A 27,018-nucleotide genomic window follows, 5' to 3' on the forward strand; every position below is an offset into this window, starting at 1 on the left:
GAGAGTAACAAGTACAGCTTGGCAAAGCTCCAATGCTCCATAACTGCGACCGATACGCGATTTTACTTCGTTTGGTGAGCATTAGGACGCCCCGTTAATTGGACCAAAATCCGTGCCGAGGCCAGGAAAAAAAAATTCACGAATTAAATGAACGTCGAACGGCGCTAATTAACACGTCAAATGGAATTTAAGGACGCCATTAATGTGCGGAAATGCGTAAGAATATACGTTTTAATCGCTTACAGAGGAAATTATCGGAATAATGAATCTGTGTTCTTTGTGTAAGTCCAGAAAAAGTATCCAGAAAAAGTATATCCGCATTTGCACGATTGTAATGCTATGAACAACTTTTACACCGTAATTAATCATCGTAATTTCAACGAGGCTTCGAGCATAAAATAGACCAGAAAAAGTAGAATTACTTGATTAATTTAATAATGAATCTGTGCTCTTCGTGGAAGTCGTATAATTATCCTGAAAAAGTATGTACCTTTCTTCTCGCTCTTATCTGATTGTAATATCATGAACAAGTTTTATGTCGCAATTAAAATTCGATTAGGATATTACAGTATTGCGTAGTTATTAATTTCAATAAGACTTAGAGTATGCAATAGTTCAGACAAAGTAGTATTGCTCGAATCATTTAATTATGAATATTTGAGAAAAGAAGATTACGACTTAACAAGGGATTTAGTAAATGAAATTAAAGAAAGTATCTGGAAAGAAATGCCTAATACGTATTTTATTTTTGAAGCTACTTATAAATTTTATTGGAAGATTTCCATTTATGTAAAGGAGAACAATATTAATAAGTTCCGTGTCTGTAACAGAGTAATAAATATTTATTAAGTATATTAACTATATAAATGTTTTTAAATAACTCATAACAAAGAAAAATCAAGGTTGATAATTATTTCGTCGTAGCTTCACAAAATTTACATTATTTTACAACAAAATATTTTTTCAAACGTTAGTAACTACAAGAAACCATGGTAAAAAGCTGACTCTATAAGTTGCAATCTTTTTAGTCAAGATGGAATATATTCCAAATGTTATAATATTACGTAAATTTTAACGTTTATTTTCCTTTGTTATGAGTAATTTGCAAATAATAAAAAAATACTTTTAAGTCCATTTCTTTTATGATTCTGCTTCTCACTCTATCTCCAACATTATCTGAAATTGCGTTATTTTACAATCGATTTAACTATTTCCAAGTGCCCGCCGAGTAATAAAATATCACCCCATTTTCTCACTCGTGATCGATCGACCGTCAAGACGTAAGAATGCATCGCGATTAGCGCAACTGGCGAATTGCCCAGTCGTGTTTAATGCAACCGTAATCCTCTTAACGTTCTCCGCTTCGTTCTTTCTTCCGTTCCTTTTGTCTTTCCCCAAGCTCGTCTACGCACCCGTCGTTGCACGCGCAATTCGTCATCAGCCAATGGCATTTATCTTCCGAAGAATGAAGTACACGCGACGGAATCCATCAAAAGTGAATCACCGTCGACAGAGGAATAAAATGGAATTTGAATGAAACCCATGCATTAGGAATTTAGAATGCAAAGACACCGTGGAATACACTTATTTTGAAATGGAAATAGAAATTCTAGACCCAAATGTGGACTGTATTGTCTAAAATTTGGGTCTTATTTCGATGCAAGTGACAGAAACAATTTTTAATAAGAATTTCAAGCTTTCCCAGTGATATTTCAAGTGACTTGAAGTTCACACTTGATTTTACCTTTTAATAAGTTTTGATGTAATCCAAACGCTGCTATATGCTACATATAGTGGCGTGAAAATGTTTCCAAACAATTATTCTGCGTTTCAGACCGTTGTACTCTACCCTACTTCATTATGCTTTACTTTCATGTTAATCGAAATAGAACTTTGTTTTCCCTCTCGAAAGCGAAGCTAGAAAAGCACATGGCTGGAAGCATTTACACGCCACTACAATTTCGCATTGAATATGAATACCGTTGCATAACTGATAGTAGGTACTATAATACCCCGTAATTGTTCGGAAACAAATTTCCCCCAATTCGGAAATTTTAGGCGATTATTCTGAAATGAAATTAAAATCACATTACATGTAAATTAAATTCTATCGTTTGAATTTAAATAAATAGAAAAGTGATGAACTTTCTTCCTACCTTCTTTAATAAAAGAAAAAAAAAAGTGAAATTTTAATACTTTTTCCACATTATAATGATTCACTTTTTCATATTCAATATCATTATCCTTTTTAAAAACTCTTTTGATAATTCTTACTTCTTTATATTTTTTCAAACACTACTCAACACAATATGTCATAAAGTATACTAAAGTTAAGTTGCAAAAGAGTCATTCACCGAACCTTCCCTCACGCCTTGCTTTCTCCGCTACCATAAGTAATGTTTTCACGTTTGTATACATTTTCTCTCGTTATGACGAATGAAATCATCGCATGAAAGAATAAATGGTATAACTACCATTTCTGTGGGCAGTTGTGAATGGACCTTTGCGACGGAAACGAGACGCGTACTTTCAACATGCACAAAGCAACGCGAATTCACACTGTTATATTTAGAGCGGTCGTAGAATCATCCTCGAAGAAATATCACGCGTGACAAGAGAAGACAAGCCTAGGTTCGCTAGGAAGTCACCGCGAGTACAGTTTCAGCCTTTAGAAAATTGCCACGATGTTTCACTTTTGGCATTTCGACGACTAATGGTTACACGATATGTCAGTGATTCTCATGTACAGATCTGTGAACCTTTAATCTCTTCAAATGCTTACTCGTAGCTTATTATTTTTCATTAAAAGCACCCATTAAAAAGCTTTCTGTCGTCGGCAGTGAAACATTTTGGAAAAATGTTGTATTTTATATAGTAAATTAGAAATAATTAGAAACAGTATATTTTTCTCTAGTTTCTACTTTTAATGAGACAGTTCTGTTTGGGAACTTAATTTTAAAAGAATTTAAAAATACTGAAACGACTATTCTACTTATTGTTCATATCTGTATGTATATGCATTACATCGAAAAGAGAGGTATAAAAGCTTTAATTAAAAAGTATGATATTCAAATTGAATACAAATTTTACAAATACAAAGTCATTGTAATAAAATGCAGTTTAAAAATATACTATGAAATCAAATTAATCCTACATTCGGGGGTTGCTCCAAAAATGTGCTTTAATTATGAGGATCCATAGAAAGATGAATTTTGAGAAACACCGTCATTATGCTATACAATGTGTACAGTTTAAACACTCTTTCGGACGAAACATTAATGCACTCGGTTTGGATTCATTAAAACTCCCAGAGATGGAAAATATTAAACAATATTGGTTATCGATTCATTGGAAAATAGAATCTCCTTGAATTCTAAAAGGAGCACTGCAGAATAAACCGATGGTTCAAAAAGCAAACAAATTCCCTTTGTAGCCCGATGTTTGATGATTCAATTCCGGACGAGTCCAGCTTTCTAAAAGCGTACTTTGATCTCGTGATTTTTACGAGCATTTCATTATATACCCGTAATTTAACTATATGGAGCACATCATTTAATTTTAAGCATATAATTTTGTCTTGCTTGAAATTGCTTGCAACGCTAGTTACTCACCTCTCGCAAATATTTTAAATATACCTGATCAATTCAGAACGTTATTGACGATTTTTAATGTGAAATTAGTACTCTTATACGAGTTAAATTGAAAGAATGTTTTTGTTCTCTTTCACACTTAGTGATAGTAGCGATGATCAAACAATAAATTTTTATTTTACCAGAATTGCATGCAATAAAATATGAAATAAAAAAAAATAGTGTATAAAAGCAACAATAATATTTGTTGTTAGTAACCTAATTTTGAAGACTTTAAAATTCACACAAAAACACATTAAATTACAAAGAAAAGAATAAAACCAAATAATGCAATTAATTGCAAAAAAATAATATAACATTTTCGATTTTTATGGTTAGGTATAAGAGATTACCTAGAAAATATTGAATAATACATAACAAATCAAGTAATAATAATTTCAAAACGTTTTACATGTGTCAATTTAAACAAATCAACAAAGTAAAGCATTCTATTATCAACAGAGATCCATGAAATACATTGCATAAGGCAGGACTAAAAGTAAATAAAAGTAGAGCCTTCATAAATCTTACTGAAGTAGATAATTTATACCCATTAGTATCCATGCATAAAATTAACATTTCCATGTATGATTAGTAGACATTCACGGACATCCATCAGATAAAGGTTGGCAGTGATCGTGAGATATACGTTTTTAACCCCATAACACGCTGGTAAGTATTGCCAGCTCGCAAAGTTTGTGAACCTGCACGCCCAGCGTGATCAGAAATTGCGCCAGCATAATCCAATGAATTATTTTAATGACTATTCAGTTACGTTTCGAGTTACATACGACACGCCACGGTATTTGATCGGAAATAAGCACGCAGCAGCACAATCGTTAACCCGATGTAATGCGGTGGTAATGACAATAGTCGCGCAGCTCAACGACATTTAATACTAATTATACGCGACTTTGTTCACAGAGACATTTATAGTACTCTCTCGTGTGGGGTTTCACCGATACCGATGCGCGAGTCAATAATCCTATTCAAGCAATTTTTAATTATTTTCATAAACGACGAACGTGTACGAGCTTGGACGAACAAATTTTAATTAACGATCGCTAATTACTTCCCATTAAAAATGAAATGCATTATTCTCGCGTATCAAAAAAATATATTCGATATTTTTTACACTCTTTCAATAATAAGTTTTACGTTACTCGAGCAAAAAGTTGTATACGCCAGCTTATATAATACAGATTTTTAAATTTTACGTAGGCGGTATGATTTAATTAATTTGTAATTCAATAAATTCATGATCAAATTTACGTTAACGAAATGTAACACAACCCAAATACTTTTTGCTTCTTGTACTATTGAATGGAATATTTTCATATCATATGTATTTTCATACATTTAGAGAATGTTTGAAATTTTTGATAAAGATAAATAGAATGCTTGTAATGACATAAATGATCAATAATTTTACGCTCTACAAAGATTCAGATTATTAATTTTCCAAACACATTTACAATAAAACATATTATTTTCAGGATCCACTTTTAACTAAAATTACAAACGTGGTAACCATTAAATATTATATTATTTACGTACGCGATCCTTTCTCTATTAAAAATGTCTGCTCATCCCTCCTCTACATTGTGTTGTTAATTTCGAATACGCAGATTCAGAACAATACATACTATGTCGCTCGCGCTGAAATCTCATTACATTCATTAATTAAATTGTTCCGATTCGAAACGTGCACGTATTCGCGCCGCGTTGCGCACAGTTGTCAGCGGGAGTCGAAATTATTAATTAAATCATATCAAAACACGAACTGCGACGCCGATTCCGTAAATTGAATCGGTTCATTCGAAATCGGTACTTGCTTCTCATCGATAGCGGATCCCTGACCTTAATTGCCTCTTAATTCGCTCACAATGACATTAAGCAAAAGTTATAGCACCGTCCAATAATTTCACGAAGCAATACAAACTTGATTTATTAAGTGGTGAGCAGTTTTTTATTACGTGGAAGATGTTAATACAAGCATTTGCCACTTGTAATTACAGAAAGAGATTGTCCCACTTATTGTTGATCAATCACATTTTTACAAAACATGTTTACAAAAGACACACGTCGTTGGATAATTTAATCTAAGGCACTATTCTACAAACAATTACTGAATTTTTAATTTTTCATAAATGTCATTCCAGTGAATAAAGTCTACATAAAGCCCAGCAAATTATAGTATTCCAGAGCCTATGATATAATAAACGTGATGAGAGTCTATTACCTAATTAATTGTAACAATACCACTGGCGATTTTTATGGAACGACGAGAGCCATGCAATATTATCCTAAATTCATTATTCGCGTCGTTTCGTTAGTTTCAATTCGACCTGGTCTCGAAACTAACTTGATAAACGGTGGCTCGTTACGTTCCATTATGGTCTAATTTTTTTACAATACTTTCCGGGGAAATTTTCAATTTAACCGCGGCTGCAAATTATAGCCTCGTAGATTACATCGATGACGACAGCGGCGAATTGTAACACACGCCGCACCGCGATGCATTTCTGCTTGTACAGTCTCCCCTTCTCTCTTGCTCCCTCTCTCACCTCTCTCAGCGAATAATTAGATAATTTTGACATGATGAACGATTCCCTCGCAATGTGTCTCCATATTACTGCCTTTCCAAAGATTCTAGTTACTGGTTACGACAAATGGGATCATAAATGTTTAAATAATATAGTCGATATATACCACTAATATAGGTATATTTTTTGCACACATTTTGTATTAACAATAGTGTAAATATCATAGATTGAATCGGACTACATTTATTAACTGGTCGTTCATATTTGTTCAAAATAAGTTTACTCAGTATTCTACGAATTTTTCAATATTGTTCTCACATTTCTCGTATTTCTTCTCTCACTTTTTGTGTGTATTTTATCATTAACAATAATACAAGTATTATGTATTAAATTGGGTTTAAGTTATCCATACTATATGAAACAAACTCTACGAACTTTGTTTTGTTACTTTATAAATTTTGTTTTGATATTTTTCAGAATTCAGTGTTTTATAAAATCAGAATGCTTCAAAAGGGCTATTTATTCACAAGCATCTACTAATGTGACTTTGCCTAATTTAATCGTTTATGTTTCGTATCGACTTATGTTTTGCATACACATATTACATTTTCTCAAATTGTACAATAAGATTGTCATAGAGGTTGGCGCCCTTTGCATTGCGTTCTCCCCCGATGCGTCAAATAAAATTTTCAAGCATCTCACCCGGCGAAATGCTGTATCGCTGCTTTCCACGATCATAATGCGAAACGGAGCGTCAAGCTTTCCAACCAGGAGACATACTTCTCCGTGTTTCCCGCAACGAGAAAAACCACGGCGAACAAAGCTTTCAGACCAAACGCGGAAAAACGGTACTTTCGGCTTTTCGTCCTCGTTTCTGTGAATCCTCTTTCTACGATACATGCATACCATGCGCTGAGCGCCTCTTGTTTTACACGCAAATTTCATAACGAAAGAAATTTTGTTTTCTCGTCGCCCTGACAGCGCGATTCGGAATCGCTGTAAACGTCAACGTTTTCTATTGTTAAAATAGTGTTCCGTTGCATATATGCTGCAATTGGGCGTTGTTAAGCTTGTTTAATCCGAGAATTTAGAGTATTCAGTAAATACGAGAAACGCATTTTCTCGCCCACGCTATTTTGAATCCTCTGTACAAATATGTTTCTGAATAACTCGGTCCGTTACCACAGCGGACTTCTCCTTTCGTGGCCGTTTGGAGTTTTTTCGGATCGACGGTGTTTGTCGCACGTTTCGTTTTGCGAGCAACTCGCGGCCCCCCACTCTTGGTACTCCGTTTTTTGCGTGCTAACGGCTTATCGTCGCCACGTTCCGAAATTGAAAAAGGTCAGTTGGCCGATTGTATCACCTGTGAATAAATCACTTGCTAACGAGGAGCGATCAGAATCACATTTCTATAGTGAATTTAATCAGGCTGATCCCAAGTCCTTTCTTCGGTTCGTGGTTATCTCGTGCGATCCTGAAAACATTTCGACGAGTCTCGCACAACGCACTATTTTGTATTATTTGTACTGTTTGAATGATAGAATTCTTGAAAGTATTTCTACTTATGCTAATAATTTCAATGTTGATATTTATCTACTTCTGACAAGCTTTTATTTAATCACATATAAATTTATTTTTTCGTTAAGCGAATAAAAATCCCTTGAGATTTGAATGCCTCGATTAAAAAAGAAAAAAAGAAAATATGAGCGATCATTGTCATCTTCTTTGAAGATAATGAAATATTAAAAATAGAAATACTATAAATGTATTATGATCACACGTTAGACTAATATAATGCACTATTTAAAGAACTCTTAAATACATTCTTGTAAGTTGCATTGAAATTGATGAATGCTATTGTTCATTCTGCCAGATTAGTAGTATATTTAGCACAAGCTTAGACATTTGCCAACAAAACAACAGAACGTAAGAGGTGTTAAGCATCACAGAAATCTGAATTATAACGAATTTGTCATAATTACTACTGCAGTGTTGGGGTATCCCCACATTGAAGCAAACATACTAACACGAGCCGCCTGCATCCAGTCACGTGCAGTGACGTGTGCCTGCTATTCTCAACACTGAACTAGGTGTTATGATAAATCCGCCGAAATTCAGAATTCTAGCTAGAACGCTTTCGAATTAATACGGTACATGCATGTCTAAGGAGGAGGTGAAATTGAGAAAAGGTGGAGTCATACAAAATTCTTATAATTTGTTCTGAAGAATAATCCATAACACGCCTATTCATAAATTGTAATATCCTTCTAAAAAAAAATTCGGAATTACAACTTAGCTAAGACATTACTGACTCAATGCGATGAATAGAATTCCCAAGAAATAGATCACATCAGACACAATGGTGAAATTCAAACCCCTTGCCTTACAAAAATCTCAAAAATTTCTTCTCGAGTCGCTGGTAGACACTAGAAAAAAAGGTCTCGAGCGTAAAGGATTAATTTTCCTCCTCAGAAAAAGTTGCTCGACCTCTGAGCAGAACTTTATAATGCTTCCAAGCTCTGTTGAAGACACTGCTGGAAACGGAGAAGGTAAATATGCGAAAACGTGAGTCAAAGACGCCCCTTTTTGACGAATGTTCCGCGTTGCATGACCGTGCTAGAGGAGCGATGCTGGCAGCCTGTCTGAATTTAGCACGCTCTCCGTGAGTCATTCCGCGTGGCACACGCGCCGCATTCCGGTTTTCCGCACAGCTGCGCCGCGCGCCACAAATAAGTTTTAGGAGTGCTTTGATCAATTGTCACCACGTAATTGCGCATTCCTCTTTGCAGCGGCTACGTGAATCGAAACCGAGGCCTTAATCGATGGGTTCGTTCCGATCGAACCGATTGCTTCTTCGGTTTGACCGTGCCCTCGCGGCCGGATTGGGTTCTCAATCGACCGTTTCCCTTAAGGGTGTATTGTCAAGATCGCGCCGCCGAGGACACTTTATCTCAGGTTTTTGGCATTATTATGCTTAATTCTAATCTGTGGGCGAATTAATGTTGGGAATTGTTACTTAGCCTTCAACACTAGGCCTACCGAAACAGTTGATTGGAAGGCTCAATTTCATAAATATTTTGTAGCTAGACTATAATACTTCTCTTTACCAATGAATATATATGATAGATACCTGTACTGGAAGTATCATTAAAAATTAGCTGTAGATTCGTCTATGTTGGATTTCCATGACTTACCTGAAACAGAAAAGAACAATCGAATTAGCAACAAATGACAATAATTAGAATTTTAATTAGATTAGAGGAAGTTTTAGGGGAAACCTTGACTCTTAATTTTCTATAGAACCGTTATATAATTTTGTCTGCTCCTGTAATTAATAATAACAGACATTTGTTGCTATTATAATATAAAATATGATATGATATGTCTGTATATGTACAATAACATATATACATTTAAAAATAATATCAAATATACAATTTAAAAAATGTATATGTTATAATGTACACATGTGTGGGGTGTAATGTACATATACACCCCTCGCTTACAGAAATAGAGATACAGAAGTTATAATGAAGTATGTCATTGCCCTCATTTGAATAACGGAAAAAAAATTCCTAAGCAGGAGTGACAGTACAAATGTCCAGTCAAATTTGTACGTATCTTCGACAGACTTGATTGTCCTCAACTCTTCCTAATGGCTATTCAACGTGCTAACCATCGGCTGATATTTACGTGCACCCGACAAAGTTGTCTCTCCCGACCAATATATGTATTATAGATTCGCAGCAACCGAACTACAAATACGAGAATCGAGTTCGGTAACAACTAATTAATCCTTCGCTGTTTGCGTGATTCAATTAACGTGTACTGACGCGGAATTCGTCTACCCCTGGGTCTGTTACAAGTTACGTCAAGTTCAATTTCGACAATTTCATTGGCTCGATTAAGGGAAGTAATATTAGTTCGCGGAAAATTTATATTTGCGTTTGACAACTAAATTGATGTATATCCAATCTGTAACAACGATCGACAGTCTTTGCGTGTGTAATTTGTGTAATCAAAACAATAAATTTATCGTTTATTAATATACCGTTGGTGAATACTTTAAGAGGTGGTTCCATTACCAAAGTATGTCACAAATAAAACACGGTGAAATTGAGTTTGAGGCTTTATGACTGAGTTATTAACACCGAAAAATAAACGAAGATACTAAGATTGATTTAATTTCTTAATATCATCTTTTATTCTCTTCGTGATGCATTTAAAAGTTTTTAATTTTCTCAAATTAAGAATATGTATTAGAAAAACAACAGAATTACAACAGGTGACAATAATGATGAGAATATGGAATTTGAATATAAAATTTTTTAAATTTAAAAATGTGTTTTAGAAACCTGTGAGTTATAAACCATAACCTGATGATACAGAATTCTAGAAATGCTAGAAACTTGAAAATGAACTTGAAAACGAAACATTCCCTTGAATAATTTTAAAGTCAATTTGGTTTAATATAACACTGGACCTGGCACCGGATATTATGCTGCCAGATACAATTTTGATCAATTTAATGGACTCCGAATCGTAAAACACTTCGTGAAATATAATTCCATTTCCATTTGCCTCGTTGCCATCTGCGTCTGTCAACCTTCTAACATCAATAAAATTTAATGACAACTCGACGAGGTCAGGTATCCACATTTAACGTTGCACTCTTCTACTTACTGCATTTCAATCAATTTTATTTAATTCGTGCCGAGTGATATTTCGAAAAAGGCAAATTGGCTACCTCGGAAATACCATTAATGATTTCCGATATTGAACTTCGATTTCGAAGTAACATGGAAATAATAATTTAATTAGTCGACACCGCCATGGTAGACGTCAAATACTATCGTTAATTTTGAATTTCTTTTTAATGTTTCATGCATCCATTCCGTTTTATTTGGAAACGTTTTGCTTCAAGGACCACACACTCTTGATAACTTACTCGAATGTGAATTATTAATATCTTCTACAAATAAGTAATCTATGATATCTTCTTCCACTAATCTTCGTATAAGACCAAAAGATGTGAGGATTCACAAAATTAAATTATTTTTTAAAACAACAAATTTGATATCACTTCTTATTATCAAAATAATAACCTAGATTATATGTCTGTTTTGAATCTTGGCGCCCAAAGCAAAACGCTTTAAATTTGCCTGGCAACGAATGGATTAACTGACACTCCAGAATTATTATTTTCATCGTACATTCACACAAGCTTCTCTACGAATATGAATTTTAAAGACCAAAACAACAATAAATAATATTTTATACATATTGTACACACTAGAAACGGAATATGATAAGAGTTTCCTGAGCTCAACGAATTCCATGCCCTTTGATCCACTGGATTTAATCATACCCCATTATATCAATTAAACAGGCACAGCAATTTACGATTAAAACTTTTTCTCATTTTTAATCAATGCTCGAACATGGTACCTATTCGTGCGAAATTTTCCAGCGCGGATCGAATCAATTTTTAGCAAACAGGGGATATCGACTGAATCGACTGGATACCTTGGACAGTGCTCCATGAATATTTATAAGCTGGCCCGTAGCATAAACAGATGTTAATTAATTATACGCGGCTGGTCGGCCGATCTCACTGTTTCGCGAGCGTTGTACTAGCGAGGGCAGAGAAAACACATTATATGGAAAGTTCGAAAATGTTGACCTGCAAATTTCGCACGACCTTCGACGAGCCTGTATTTGTCTCTGCGAGACTGAATGTTTGCGCGATAGCGCCCGCCCGTACCTTTTTACATAAACGTATTTACAGCCAAAGTTTCAAGTTCAAAAAACCGAAACAATCCTGAACACCATTGAACTTCTTGGCAAAAAGCTGCATCGTCGACGATCGCTCCAAGCAACGAGGGAATTTATAGTCCAGGTATTGCTATTCAATTAGCTTACCCTCTGCAATGTACCAATAGTTGCGGTAGTGTTTTGCAATGCTCGTACACAGTATAGAACTGGGTCAACCGAATGTGTACGTAATTATTTCTGGAACTTGATCGCATTATATTTCATGCTATTCAACATCGGTGGTGTAGTTTTCTAATTGTGAGCAACGATAATTTAACGATTCTTTCTATTTGTTATTATTGCATTCTTAGTTTATTTTATGAAGAGTTCTCCAAAAGGGGAAATGATATTTGGTGTTTTAGGGACGCAATAGGCTTGTTGTGCAGGATATGTTAGTGTAAATATATATTTAAATTTATTGAATGAATCATATATGTTTTGTTGAAGCATTGTTGTATTTTTTGATCTATTACATATAGCTTTACGTTTCCGTTCATCCCCCCCCCCCCCCCACCCGCCTCGCCGCGGTCCGTTGTAAATATCTTTGAAGTCACCCGTACTACAAGCATGATAGAAATGTTTGCACGCGAAAGGTGTTTCCTTTTCACATACAATGTTTTTTCCCCGCGAAAATTTTTATTCAGTTTTATTGAATATCCACGCGAATGAATTATTCCCCTTCTTTTCACTGCATCTCCTATTTTTACTATATCGCTACATAGTTTTGCGCATCAATACTTACCTGACCCAAACAATAATAGGCATTGTATCGTGAGTTCATTGAACCGTGGTGAATCGTGCAATGTTTCCCATATTTTCATCGCCAAAAATATAAGAAAACGAGAACTCACCAAAAAGCAGACCAACGTAAAACTGTAAACGAATTATTTCTATTCGAAAAAACTGCAATTTGAAACTCTCATTAAGTTATAACAGTTAGCTACAACTGAAAACGTGAAATTGAAAATTCGATAAGTGAAATTGTTGTTGGTATTACTAGTCGAGCCAATTTGTTCGACACTCTGACTCAAAGGAGATCATGAACCAGCTACGCTTCTAATAAACTAACTAATATACGGGAGAGTGTGATCTTGTTTACTCGCACATCGTGCAAACAAATGACTCATCGAACTAAGACAAGCAATATAGATCACCCGGTTACGAAACTATTTGGCTCGTTAAGTATTTGTCACTCAAACGGTTAAGTATACCATCAAATTGGTTCTCGATTTCCAATAACCGACAACGAGTTTAGAGAAGAATGTCGAACTATTAATACACCGTTCCTTAAGTAACACCGATGTGTCCAATAAACGGTGAGCCCTAAATTCATGCGAGTCGAGCACGAATCTTAATGAAAATTGACGTTTTAAACGTCACGAATTTCTCGTTTCGATGTTTCGCTCGAATGTGCTTTCGTTGGCGCGCAATTATCGTTCTAATTAAACGGAACATCGTTAAGAGACGAAAGAAGTATTAAAAAGTATTAAAAAGCAACGTTTCTCTTAAACTTACGGAATTGTTTTTTATAACGAATTGATGTATTATAATTAGTTTTACAAACATAAAGCACAGTCAATTATTGCGAAACTGGTATATTAATCATTATATTTACTATAGTTGTATAGTTAATATCACTGTTATTTAATAATTTAAAATGAAAAAGTTTATTTGTTAGTACCGAGCAAAGGCTTGTTTGGAATTTTTAGTAAACAATATTTCAAACTGCATGTGTTCAAAATTTGTTCATATATATCCCCTTCGTTTTATTTGATGAAGTATTGTCACACTGTGAATAGTATTCTTATCAGAAAATTGCTTGAAGTGGTCCACAAATTGCATCATATAAAAGCACTTACGATTAGATTGTTTGGAAACAAGAAAATGACGAAGCTGCGGGAAATTGACGAAAATCAGCACGCATTGAAAATATCTCGAGAACCTTTCGCGAGTTTAAGGCTCCCGCGAAACTTTCTGACCTACATATTTTCATCCTGTATTCACTTCTTCGACTCTTTCCACGGATATAAAACCCTACACCCTCCCCATTGCGGAGAATTCGCATATTGCTCCCGACGGAGCCACAGTTTTATTTGCATAACCGAAAAATAATATCCGGCTAGTGTATATAGAATGATAATCTACAAGATAGCTGCGGCGCTCTTAAGAAATAACGTAGACAGTATTAGAATAATGTTGAGTAAAAAGAAATTAAATCATATCTGTAGGATAAGTAATTAGGCGAATAATATTGTGTAACGAATTATTTGGTTAATAATTTAAACTCAATTACAAAGAATAAATTTGATTTTAAAGAATGTTCAGTCAAAACTATTTTGTTTTCAAATGTTTGTGTCCAACTGGACAAATATTCTGTGTATTTTAATTTGATGACATACTGATTTTTTCTTTCTTTAAATATATATGTTCAGGAAGTCAAATAATTTTTAGTCTACTTTTAAAGTTCTTTCTTTATATATAATTTATCATTTTAAAAATTTCTCAATAATTTCTCCTTACAATTCGACGTTATTTGTCGACGTTCTAAATTTTTATAATTAAGTATGATGGTATTTTGAATTTCTGTCTAAAATAACACGATTATGCTTTAATCGAAATTTTTAATAAGAATTCTTGAAATAGAGAATTAATTGTATCAGCATATCGATTTATCGATTTACCCTCCAATGTCAACAATACATATAATATGTATTAGGTTAATGCACATGAGCTGCGTTTGAATAACCCCCTCCTTTTCGAAGTCGGTTAATTAATTAACCCGATAATATCCATTTCACTCACATACAATACTGTACGTAACTTTAAACCAAATCGACCAGGCCAGTTGAAAATTTACCGAAATGTTACATAAATATATCGCTACAAATAAACCTACCAAATATTAAATGTCTTCAAAAAATCACGAAAATTACACTGAAACCAGTAAAAATAAAAGACGCCCACCAGACACATCAGAGATAAGGCTCTTCAATTATCTCGTGAAATCGCCGAGAACTCGCAGACAATCGTTAGTAGCGTCTCGAACTTCAACGTTGCCCAGGGCAAGATGCGGTCCGCAGCAACTCGTGCCCTCGAAAGCGGCTATTCTCTGTTTGCCGTATTCAAGGAGACTACAGAGAGTGCAGCCTAAAATTACCAACCGACCGAAAGATATTTATGGTCACTGGTATCTAAAATTATTGTAGCTTGGGAAATTCTAACCGATACTAGGTGCAACCGGTGCTGTGGCCTACGATACACGCGGCCAGGTGTGTGTACGCGCGGACTAGACGCGCGTGTGTTCACGCAGGGTGACCGAGTCTAGGTGAACGTACGTGCATGTTACGCGCGTCGTGAGCCGATTTGCTTAATCCATTCGCCAGTTCCGCGTGTAATGGACATTATATAGTCACGTGTGACTGATGAGCCAACATGGGGATCCGGAATCGTCCGGAATCAGAGCTAGAGGAGTTTCAAAATTTCCGAAACCCTAGCGCCGCATTCAGCGCGTTTTGATGAACTTTGGCTATTGTTAGCACAAATCAGCCCTGTGGGGGTTCCTTGTTACCTTTATGAAACCGATGACGGGGCAGAAATTATCGTAGCATTTCGAGTCTTCCCGCGCCGCCCATTGTTGCGATACGCTATAAATCAACGAATCCCTGCCTAAATCTCGCGGCACTCGTCGCAGGTTTTTCGTTGCTCTACGTTTATTTTCACGAATAGCGATTTCAAAATTGAAACTATAAACTTGATGAAGAGTTTTCTGAACCAGCGAATGGGGAAGGGTTTAGAAAATTCATGAGAAGAAAAAGAACTTTACGACGTATAATTCAGGTTCGAACAGATAAATAAAAATAATATCCAGAAGGAAGACCTGTAATAACACCATTGTATTTATTGTTCTTCAGACTACAGCAAGTCATGCAATTTTATTCAATTATTATTGACTTGGTGATACATTTGCAATATACATCCCATATTCACTAACATTAAAATATAATTCCACTTCATTTTATAATTCAAATTCTTAATAATTCCGAATCGAAAATTGTTTAGCTTTTAGCGATTGCTCTAAATTTCCATCTAGATAAGACTATTTCCCAATATCCGGTGCCTTGGACCCGTGTTTAGGACGTCCCTGTCGTCAGGTTATACAACTATGGAAGAATGCACCTGCAAGTTGTTATCCGATGCACCTCGGAGCGTTCGAGAAATTGCAAATACGCGTCTCGACGGTTCTTTGCTTTGGTTACTAATGACGCTTCGCGGCTCGTAATGATCACGCTCAGAGGATATAACGCGCCGTTTAATTGGCTTGTCATCTTTCGACAGAAACGCAGCTGCGTTTGATGCATCCCGCAGGTTAAATCGTGCGTTGCATTTGGCAGACGCGGGAACGCGTTCCGTGACGAAAGCACGTGATGGTTTTCGTTAAAAGATACAATTGAACGAGCTTTGAAATTCGTCGCGGGGACCGAAAACCTTAGAGAACACAATTGCAGTGGTAACAGAATTACTTGTTCGACGAGTAAAGATAACCGTAAATAGGTCCTTAGTATAAATGCAATGGAATCGCGCTTTGGTTGTCTGGCCTTGCTATTGTTGTCCAGAATCGTTAAACTTTCATTTGTAACACACTATTCGTATTTGAAACTGTAATCTATCTTTAGAAGAAATATCGATTTTTCAACACTTGTTAAATTCTATTTACTCGCTGTTTTAAATAAATACCGAGCACCTGTTTCATCCAATTTGTAGATATTCTGAATTTTAACCGATGAGTGAAACGCAATTACCATTTTTGGGAACATCATTCGTGACGGTGAAACAAATCTAATTTTTAATAATTGGACTGCGGATTTTATGTGCCTGTATGAATGGCGTACCTAACGTGGAAACAAGTACAGATTGTTTGCTGATATTTTATAAATTAGAGTAATGGTATTAATATTTTTCAGTTCGGATAAGCTTGTATATTTTGCTCATATTTTTATATATTTCTTATATTTGCAAAAGATATGAATGTACAAAATTCGCAGTGTAATACAATAACAAGAAACACTATATGAAAAGCTAGATGATAAAAAACAAAAAAACATATTTTTTAGTTTTAACAATGTTGAATTTTGAAAATAAAAAAATGAATAAAAAAAATATACTCAAAAGGAAAACGTTCACAAACAAGAAATCTTTTAAATGCCTGTCATATTTATCACTATTTTTACTGAAACGGACCGTACAATCTTATTTAAATACAAAATAACAGGTATGAACGTCATGAAAAGGTACATCTACAAATTGATATTCGATTGAAAAATTATTCAGGGAATTTGATATTCACTCATCCTAAAACATAATCTCAGTTTATGAATCAGATTGATAATTCTTATTGAACAGTTAACGCAACAAGAGTTGCACATCTCTTAATCTTAGCCCTAAATTTTCATCCAGATAAAAGTTTCGTCCACGTCCGGTCGCGGGTAAGCATTTCTGAACGGTAAACGTGACAAACGACCGCAATTCGGGTGGCCATCAAACAAAATTATTCGATTTAAACAACAATTCCCCGCCATCGAATCACGGCTGAAAAGCGTTCCAACGGCACGACGAGCATTTTTTTTTTCAAATTCATTTCGTTCTGTATGAACGGGTCGCTATTCCGCACGGGTGTAAAATTATATTTGCCGTCGTCGAGCCACCGGGTAAACCCGATAAAAATTTCAGTATGACCACGCCTACGAAACGAACCGATGAAACGCAATCGAAATCGCGTATCCATTTTGGCAAGTGAAATTGTACGGCGACGTTACACGCGGTATCGAACGGACCCAACTATTGCTGTTGTTGGCACCGCTTGCCGGCAATTACCGACATTTTCGCCTTAATCATGAAAAATAAACACGCGCGTCGCGACGAGTAAATCCTTAATCTGACGTGTTTACGAGTTCAAGATTGGTTTTTAGATGTCGCTTCGTGGTATTTCGATGCTTTGAGTGTTAGTACGCGGCGGAGAAACCGAGTTATTTTCGCCTTTTGAACGGGAATACAAAAACGATATTATATAATACTTTACATATGCAAAATATAATATGATTTATTCTAAATAACTAAAAATTAATTTCTGACGATAGTTAAATTAATTATTAACAATACTTATTATTTAAACAATGATGGGGAATGTAATTTTGCTGTTATATGTTTCGTGAATTCTTTTGGAAAGCCATAAATAATTAGGAAACCTGTCTCAATATTATTTTTGTATTGTCTTTCGTTTATTTTCCGACAAAGGCATCATTTATGAATCTACGTTGATCCATTCATCAATACGTTGAGTATATTCGAACATGTCAAGCAGTAAACGTTATTTTTCTGCTTTGACAAGAAATATTGGAATGTTCTAGGTATACATCGCGATGCAACGAAAAATAAACATACAATAGAATCGCGAAAATATTATGAACGAATGTGTTTTTGTGAAAATATAGTACACGGAAAATGGCGGAACACGCAACCCTCGTGTAGTCAAATTGATTCTATTGGGAAGCAACGTGTAGAAGCTTTAGTTTGGGGATGATCTTGCTATGAATAGTAGTATTTCGGTTTAGTCTGTATAATACCATATACCATGATGAATATTTACAGCTGAAAATGTATTTCAATTAAACCCAGAAAATAAAAACAACGTAAAATAATATTCTACAATAAATATTACATTTAATATAAATGTAACAGGTGTACTAATATCTATGGACGGCAGTAAACCTCATCCCATAAAATACTGTTATGGATAACACGAGAGTATATAGAAATACCGAAACCTCTTATTAAAGTACAAATGTGTTATTGTCTAGAAACATAAATGGAAATTGGTACTTGTTGGTTGTCCGCACGAATGTCCTCAACTTCGACTATCACTTTATGTTCGTTACACTTAACAAAGGAAGGTGAATGAAATTAATTGTGAGCTTTCACCTCTACAAAAACGATGCCAACGAAAACTTACAATGCTGAGCGAATTTTTCAACCGCATTCTCGCGAAAATCTTCCTCGACCACCAGACACACCGTCACTACTTTTCATATTTACTATTCCCCCAAACGCGTAAAGAATTGCGAAACTTCAAAATTTCCTTTGCCGCAACTTCCTCGGCAGCCAACTTTTCCCAGTTCGTGGTAAACTTTCAATTTTCTTCTCACGCAGCTCCCAACCTCATCACGTGGATCGAAAATCAGGGGCGATCAAGACGAGGTAGAGGACATGCGCGAGTAGTTCGGAGCGCTCAAACTAGTTAGACCCAAATAACTTGGTCGGGGAAATAAAGTATGCGATACTTTAAAAGCTTCAGCATGGTATACGGTTTCAGAAACTGATACGAGCCAAAGGGCTTTCTGTTTATTGCAGGTGGAAGAGGATGGTAGAGGAAGAGATGGCTTAAAGAGATCTAAAATCCTGTGAACCTAGTTTTTCGTGGAAATGCAACGGTGCATTTGTAATTTCAAATGGTATTTCTTTTTCCAGTGGAGGAATGTATTTCTTTTATAAATATACTAATATATAGAATCATTAGCTGCTATAATTATTAAACAATATTAAAATCTTTGTTATTAAAGGAAACTTTTATAAGACAATTGAATTTTTACAAAGAATCTAGTTTATGAGGGCATTCTATAAATAACAGAGTTTATAGGAAAATTCTATAAATAAGGATTTAATTATAAATAAATGAGGCCACTGATGAGTCCATTAGTGGAACCGAAATGAAACGCCACAGAAATTTTAACCGCACCTATTTATAAATTAATTCATCTATATTCATTTTCAATTTTCAAAACCGAGGAGAAAACCTAAATATGTTTCCTTAAACCTCATCTATCATGCTTTCCTCAATATGTAATATTAAAATCAAACGAAACCATTTACTCCTCAGCTTTCGAGTAGCTTGCACAAAGACTGCATAGAAATACCTTGGGCAATATTTATTGAAAAATCAATGCAGCCGCGTCGAAGACAAAACGAATCGCGATGGCCGCTGCTCGTTTCACGCTCGCAAGTTCACGACTCGTTAGGAGCACCTCGGGCAACAAATGAAAAAGAAAGAAAAGACCAGCGAGGAAAGAAGAAACAAGCACAACGTCTAACAGCTTCGCAGAGACATTTAAAAGCAAGAGCCGCGGCAGCATCTGCAATTCTCACGTGTCGGGAAAGTTGTCAGCCAACCAGTTGCGCACATTCTCACTGCACTTCATCCCCGACCTGCCCGGTGGGTCAAGGTAAAACTTTATCAAGGGAAACTCGGTAGGGAAGCGCCTTTGAAAAGGGGTACGGTAAGTTTGTCAGGGAAGTTGGCTAGAAATGTTCGCAGCTTTTCTTAAGACCCCCAGAGAATAAGCGAAAATCTTTTCTTCTTTGGCTAAACGCGAAATTTCTCGCGCTTGTCTTTGAGGTACAATGAAATCCACTTTTCTGGCTGCTTCGGTTTGTGGCTCGCATTAACGAAATCGGACGTTCATAGTATTCGAAAGCCTGGAGTTTGAGTAAGCGTTGCAATTATGTTGCGAAGAATTGACAAATTGAGTGAGATACAAAAATTGGAATACATTAAGGAGGTATACATTTTTGGAAAGAATAGATTTATTTTCTGATTTATTGTTGTTACTTGAGTTACTAAATATTTTTATTTAATTGTATAAATAATTATATTATATATTGTAGCACAGAATGTTTCTAAATTATTAGAGCAATTCTAGGGTACCCAATTATTATAATTAATATTAATAAAACACATTAACCCCTAATTAAATTATACAAATGTTTTATAGATGTTTCTGTATGATCCTTAATTTTCAAAATTCATTTTATTTTACACCTGTCAGCGTTGTGCAACTCATTCTCAGTAACAGGGGAACTGAATTTTCATTCGATTGAACTTCAAAAAAATACTGAACGATATGAAGCAAACGTTAATCGCGTTTCTGCGCTAAACTTTGAACTGTTTTCGCAATCAGTAGCGAGCACGGTATAGTAAAAACCAATGCAGTGCATGGCGTTATTTGTCCTGCCGTTCACGAAAGCTAGACTGTTATTAAATCTGGCAAAAGCAATTTTCTACCTGTAACATTTTAAGGGATTTTTACGTCCAAGGTACAAAGAACACCGGTATCAAATTTTTGCGATCAATACCAGCGTAAATTGCGTCATGTTTGTAATTTACACTCGCGACGTAGGTTGTTTTTCGAACGAGCAAATCGATTACGAGTTTTGCCCAAAAACTTGCTCCATGGGTCGATTTTCAAAACAGGTGAAGCACTTACAGAAAATACTTATTACATTATTAGTTGGGCATTACATAAGTATAATTGTAAATAAAAATTACAATTGTACTTGGATTTAAATATGATAAAAATTTATTTCTGTGAACATTCTCAAAGGTATGAAATTCTGTTTCTCAAATTTTTGTATAAAATTGTTCATTAGTTCGGTCAAAGAACTACGTCATATTTCATTGCTACTACTATTCGACTTTAAAAATGGCCATTCCTTATATCAAAGCCAAAAATTTAGTACTATTAAATTATAGATGATATAAAACAAAGTTTTAGAAGTTGTTATATTTATAGAGGTTTGTGAATTAGCATAAAAAATATGAAAATAGAGGGGACAAAATTTTCATTTCCAAAAGCACAATTTTTGTTACTTCCATGTTTTTCAACATTTTTGTAATTTAAAAGTCACATATCCATAAACAAATTGATATCAAGAGATCTCTCTTTAAATAAATGAGTATCGACAACAAAAGACAACATACTTTTTATCACAATCTCTCTGTGAATTCGTGAAAACGTCTCTGGAACGCACACACCGAAATTGAGCATAAATTCTGCAATATTTAATCGAGTCGCGAGTGACAGAAGTTACTCCAATTTATCTTTCATCCTCTTTGTTTGTCTTCTTCCTTTTGCGAGTGAACTGGACAGAAAATTCATCTCGCTGCCGACGTATTTTTATTTATTTAGACGTCCAATTTCGTCTCGATCGCGGGGACGTCGAACACGCCGTTAGATTCATAACGTAATGGCCAAAACTTTCTGCCAGACGTTTAGGCAATTATTTTCTGCCAGCGCATGGGCAACCTGGCCGCGAAAATTTAATTTGCGTAATGCTTAAAACTTTAAAAATCCTAGAAACTCGTCCTGACAAACCTTCCCAGTTTTTGATAGTTCTTTTTTGGAAGTTGTGATGGAATAGAAACGCTGGTGTTATTACAACGCTGAAAAATAAATAGGATTATATTATCTAATTGTCTTGTTGCTAATTGCCTAACTGTTTTAATGCTTTATTGTTCGACGAAGCTTTTGTCACGAATGACATTATCACGCGAGTAAAAAAGTAAGTTAAAATATCCAATTGGATTTCGTTCCAATTCAGTTCAAGCGTAATAGTCTCGAAGAATAAATGCAGTAATTGTAATTAGAGTCTCTTGAAGCAGCATGTAATAAATCTCTTTAATCTTGATTAACTGCGGAACACCTCCCACTTTCACGCGTCATTGGTCAACAAAAGACTGTCCTATTATCTGCGATAATACTCGCAGTCCTGTGTTGTATTTTACGCCGCAAAAGTTGAATAACCTCAAGCACGAAAATCTGTCATGTTTGCGACCTTTTAATTTCTCACTCACAGATTGTAACATTTTTCGCCACGTGTATTCTTTTCGTAATTAAAAGCATCTCGAACTAAAGTGATGCAATGATAAAATAGGAATAGATGAAAAGGTGTATTGTTAAAAGAACGAAACATTGAGAATAGTACCGTGTGTACAACAATTTCAAGGTGTCACTAAAGAAAGAAAATATTACAAACACGATTTGTTCCATCACTACTCATCTAATGTATCACCACTGCTAAATTAGATCAAATCTTTTTCTCCAAATGAATACAATTGACCGATACAATTGTTTCTTCGAGATTTTGAAATTATCATCCTACCCAAAAAGCATGAAATTTGTACAACACGATCGGAGAATGGCTAAAAATTTATACCCATGAAAATGGTCAATCAACTTCAGTTCGAGAAGGGGTTACACGAAATGACACATGCCGCGTACGGTTTTTCGTTCGAGGGCAACGTTCCCAGCTGAATAATGGCCGGGAAAATTCATTGAAGACGAGCCGGTGCAATTAGTTTTTCCACGCGCAAGAGAATGCGGCGGTTACCAATCCGTCGACGGAGAATTTAATTTTGTTACGCACAGAAAGGAATGCTGCCAGCCACCAGGAGGAAAACTAAACGGGCCCGCCATTTGAAAACAGAATTCGAAAATTAAGCCGACGTTATTCGAACGGAGCTGCTACCTACATATTTTCCGATTCGCTTCTGTCTCCAGGGATGTTTTTACAAAATATTTTCCCACGACTCTCGGCCACCTGGAAACGTTTGAATTTCAACTCGGAACTGAAAATATCAAAATATTCCCGTGATATCGTACCATCGATACATAGTCGATGACGATCAAACATTTCGATTTTTATCGTTATTTTATATATCCTCGTTTGTGATTAGCGTCTCGATTTAACACAGTTGGAAATAACTCCATTTTGAATTTACCATGGTTTACAAAAGCAGACCTTATTTATGTTGAAAGATGGAAGAACTACTGTTTTCCAATATGATAGATTAAAGTAATAATAAATGCCTCGTTAATTACCTAAATTGCGGTTAATGTTAAGTTTATCATGATCTAAGAAGAATGACTTTATTTTCTTGATAAATGGTTCTAAAGAATTGTCATCCATATTTCGATTAGACTAAGGCACTTGTTTAAATTAACCAAAAATTGTTCTGATACCTTGTAATATTCCATGTGATTATGGCTTCATACTTTGGGAAAAATTAATTATCCTGGTATGGCCTGACTGAGAAATACAATTTTTTAATAAACAATCATAGTTTCATATTATCTATACCCAAAGACACTTCCATTGGAAATATGTCTTCTACAAAACAGAGGTCGATTCGTTTCCTTACAAGAAAATCTACTCGACTTCAAACTTATCCACTGGCGAAGTCATTCTTCACCTACCAAGTCCAAAACTTGCAGAATTTAAAGTAAACAAAAAAACTCCATTCAACAAGTCCAAAACAATAACAGCCACCACTTCGTGAACTTCGCGATCCACTAATGATTTAAAAAATCACGAACGACTAACGACGATTACCACGTAACAGTTGAAATTGTCCATCTTCTCTGGAAGTGGTCCCGTTAAAAATTTTCCAAAGTACTGTATCGATCATCGAGGAGTCTCCGATTGAATGAATAACTCCACGGCACTCAAGAAATCACTTCCTTGAGGACGAGGATCCTTAAAGTCGCGTGGATGGAGTGTCGGGGTGGAACGGGTCCTGGGGCGACTCGTTCTCGTCGAAATTCTCAGCAAAATATCGACGTGATTCCGATAACTTATGACGGCTGGTCCCAGTTCTACCACTTCTATGGTGATTGCCTTTTGTTACGGCTGAATAGCGTCCGTGGGTGCTTCCAGACCTCCCCAGGCGTCACACCACTCCGTGCTCGCACCCTTTGCCACCGTCGTGGAAAATGGAAGTCCTTCCTGCGGGACTCTTTCGGATGACAACTTCCTTTCGACTGAAACTGACCGCAGCTGAGTAGGCAGCAAGAGCTGGCGACCGTGTACCGACGCCACGGAAGAAAAGAGAGCCCGAAAGTGGATTTCACTTGAAGGATCGTTTCGTGGCGACGAAGGGGGCACGGGAAATTATCGAAAATAAAGTTCTAGGACCTCGAGGTCGGACGAGGGTGCACCGAAGTTACGGTTGGTACTCTTTGGGCCACGGATCGGTTATTTTTATTGCATGAAAATCGCTCGAGGCTGCTACGATGAACTTGAGGGGTAGCTTGTACTTTTCGATATTGATATATCAATTTTGGAAACGGGGATGTTACTTTGATCTGTGTGGAGACTGTGTTGGAGTATTAATACCGTGTAAACATTATTGTTAGTAGATTTAATTTCCTGTTATTGCATATATGAGAACGGTATCAGGTGAAAATAAGATACCTGGAGCCAAGCCTCGGAATTGTTGAATCGACTTTTCTTTAATGATACATTCTTGGGAACTAAATAATTGTTATCATCTTAATTTCTGCAGTTATCTTCGTATAAATTTCTAAATGATTTCATAAATTGAACTAGTAATTTATTCGATGAACGTGATATATTCTAAGGAAACTTCACATCCAGAGACGAAAAGTAAATCTTATTCCGATACCGATACTCCAATTGCCACAAAGTTGCTAAATACATCGTATAACACATTACAAGTTACTCTCTTCAATTTTGAACGCTACAGGGTGGTCCCAATGTCAACCGATGAAATCGTAGCAATATGCACCGGTGAAAGAAACGTCAAGGAGAAAATGTTATACAAACGTAGGTCCAGACCCCCTCGCCAAGCAGATCGAACTTTCAGAACCTAACAAGACACCCGCGAGGATTTCCCTTAACTCACTTCCCTCCCCGTGTTTGTTCACTTCCTATCATGGATTTCCTTGAGAGCTTCGTCTTTGTGCAAGCACGACCAAAGGAAATCAATTACGACGCTCCGATTTCAACCCTCCCTTCCACCGGCTGATCATTAAAACCTTTCAAATTACTCGTTTCAATTCCAAATAAGACAGACATTGTCTCAACCGGCGTCCAGCCGCGGACTCTGTTTCTACTAATAACGACGGTACGCCTTCGTCGTCCGCGTCCAATAATCTCGGAGTACTCGTTCGACTCCTTAAGCACTCGAGCAAGGTAAAGGCCGGTTTCCTTGTATCGCTTCAGAACATCGCGAATAATAAACGGCATCTTTGACCATCGCGTTGAGAGCGTGGCTTAAGTCAACATCATCAGACACGGGGAGACCGATGTAATTGCTCGAGCTACGATTTAATGGTCCACTCGATGCTTTGGCCTCGTAAATCCATCTTTCGTCGCTGTCTGGGTAAAAAGCCTCTTCCCACCGGGTTCGTTACAATCGAAAATGACGGAAACGACTCGATGAAAGACAGAAGGGCTCATGAAAATTAAGGATATACAATTTGTGTAACGCTCCAACGATGCATATCAAGTCGAATATTAAGGCGACCTATTGAACTAACGATGGGTTTTCTTGGTCTCAACTGTTGCAGGATAAATCGACATCGGTTGAGTGTAGTAGGTGGATGGAGTATTTGGTAATGTGCATGTGATTGTTCAAGTGCATTGTTTGGTCGATTTGAAGTGTAAGGAATTTATTATATTTTTGTGTAACGCTTATACTAAATGTTAATAATATATTTAATACGTAATAATGTATAATACGTTTAATAAGATCAATTTTTATTTCCCCTTTTAAAGTGTTCTATACGAGTGTGAGTGTGTAAAAAGTAGTTCAGATTGGTTTTGCATAAATCACATCAGAATAATCAAAGAAGAACATCAAATATTGCGAAAGTACAAGTTTTGTGTCGATTCTGAAATTGGAGTTGTCAAAAATATCAAAGAAATATGTCCAAAACCAAAGTTGCTTACATTTATTGCACAATATAGTTAAATATATTCATATTGTAAATTCATTACACTTTAAGTTAACCAAACTTGACCAACCAGATACACTACCAAATAATCCATTACATTATCATTGTCTAAAATTTCAGTGTAAATTTTTAGATAAAAATTTTCAACTTTCATGACTGCTTCCCATGGTTGTATCCCCTTTAGCAATTATCAGGTTTCACTTTTTCCTTAAACGGTGTTAAATCTTACCACTTTAACTTCCACATTTATCCGGCGAAGCGATTTCGACTTTATCTCATTTTACAAGAATTATTATCGTCGAACAATTTGGATGCAGCTCAGCGGGCGCATTACTCCGCCAATTATTCACGTCATTTCTGCAATAACGACGCAGTGTGCGCGCGACGCAGTAAACATTAACAATCCCGTGTAAATATTCGTCCGTTCGCGGGTGGTCACCTGAA

At 35.9% G+C, this 27,018-nt stretch overlaps 1 protein-coding gene across 2 annotated transcripts in view; it reads right to left on the bottom strand.

Annotated features, from left to right (window-relative positions):
- The window catches only part of LOC128874440 (uncharacterized), a 346,195-nt gene that overhangs the window by 194,764 nt on the left and 124,413 nt on the right, over nucleotides 1-27,018 (bottom strand). The gene's annotated exons all lie outside the window — the stretch shown is intronic.

Source organism: Hylaeus volcanicus, chromosome 3 (genome assembly GCF_026283585.1).
Source record: "Hylaeus volcanicus isolate JK05 chromosome 3, UHH_iyHylVolc1.0_haploid, whole genome shotgun sequence".
Lineage (NCBI taxonomy): Eukaryota > Metazoa > Arthropoda > Insecta > Hymenoptera > Colletidae > Hylaeus > Hylaeus volcanicus.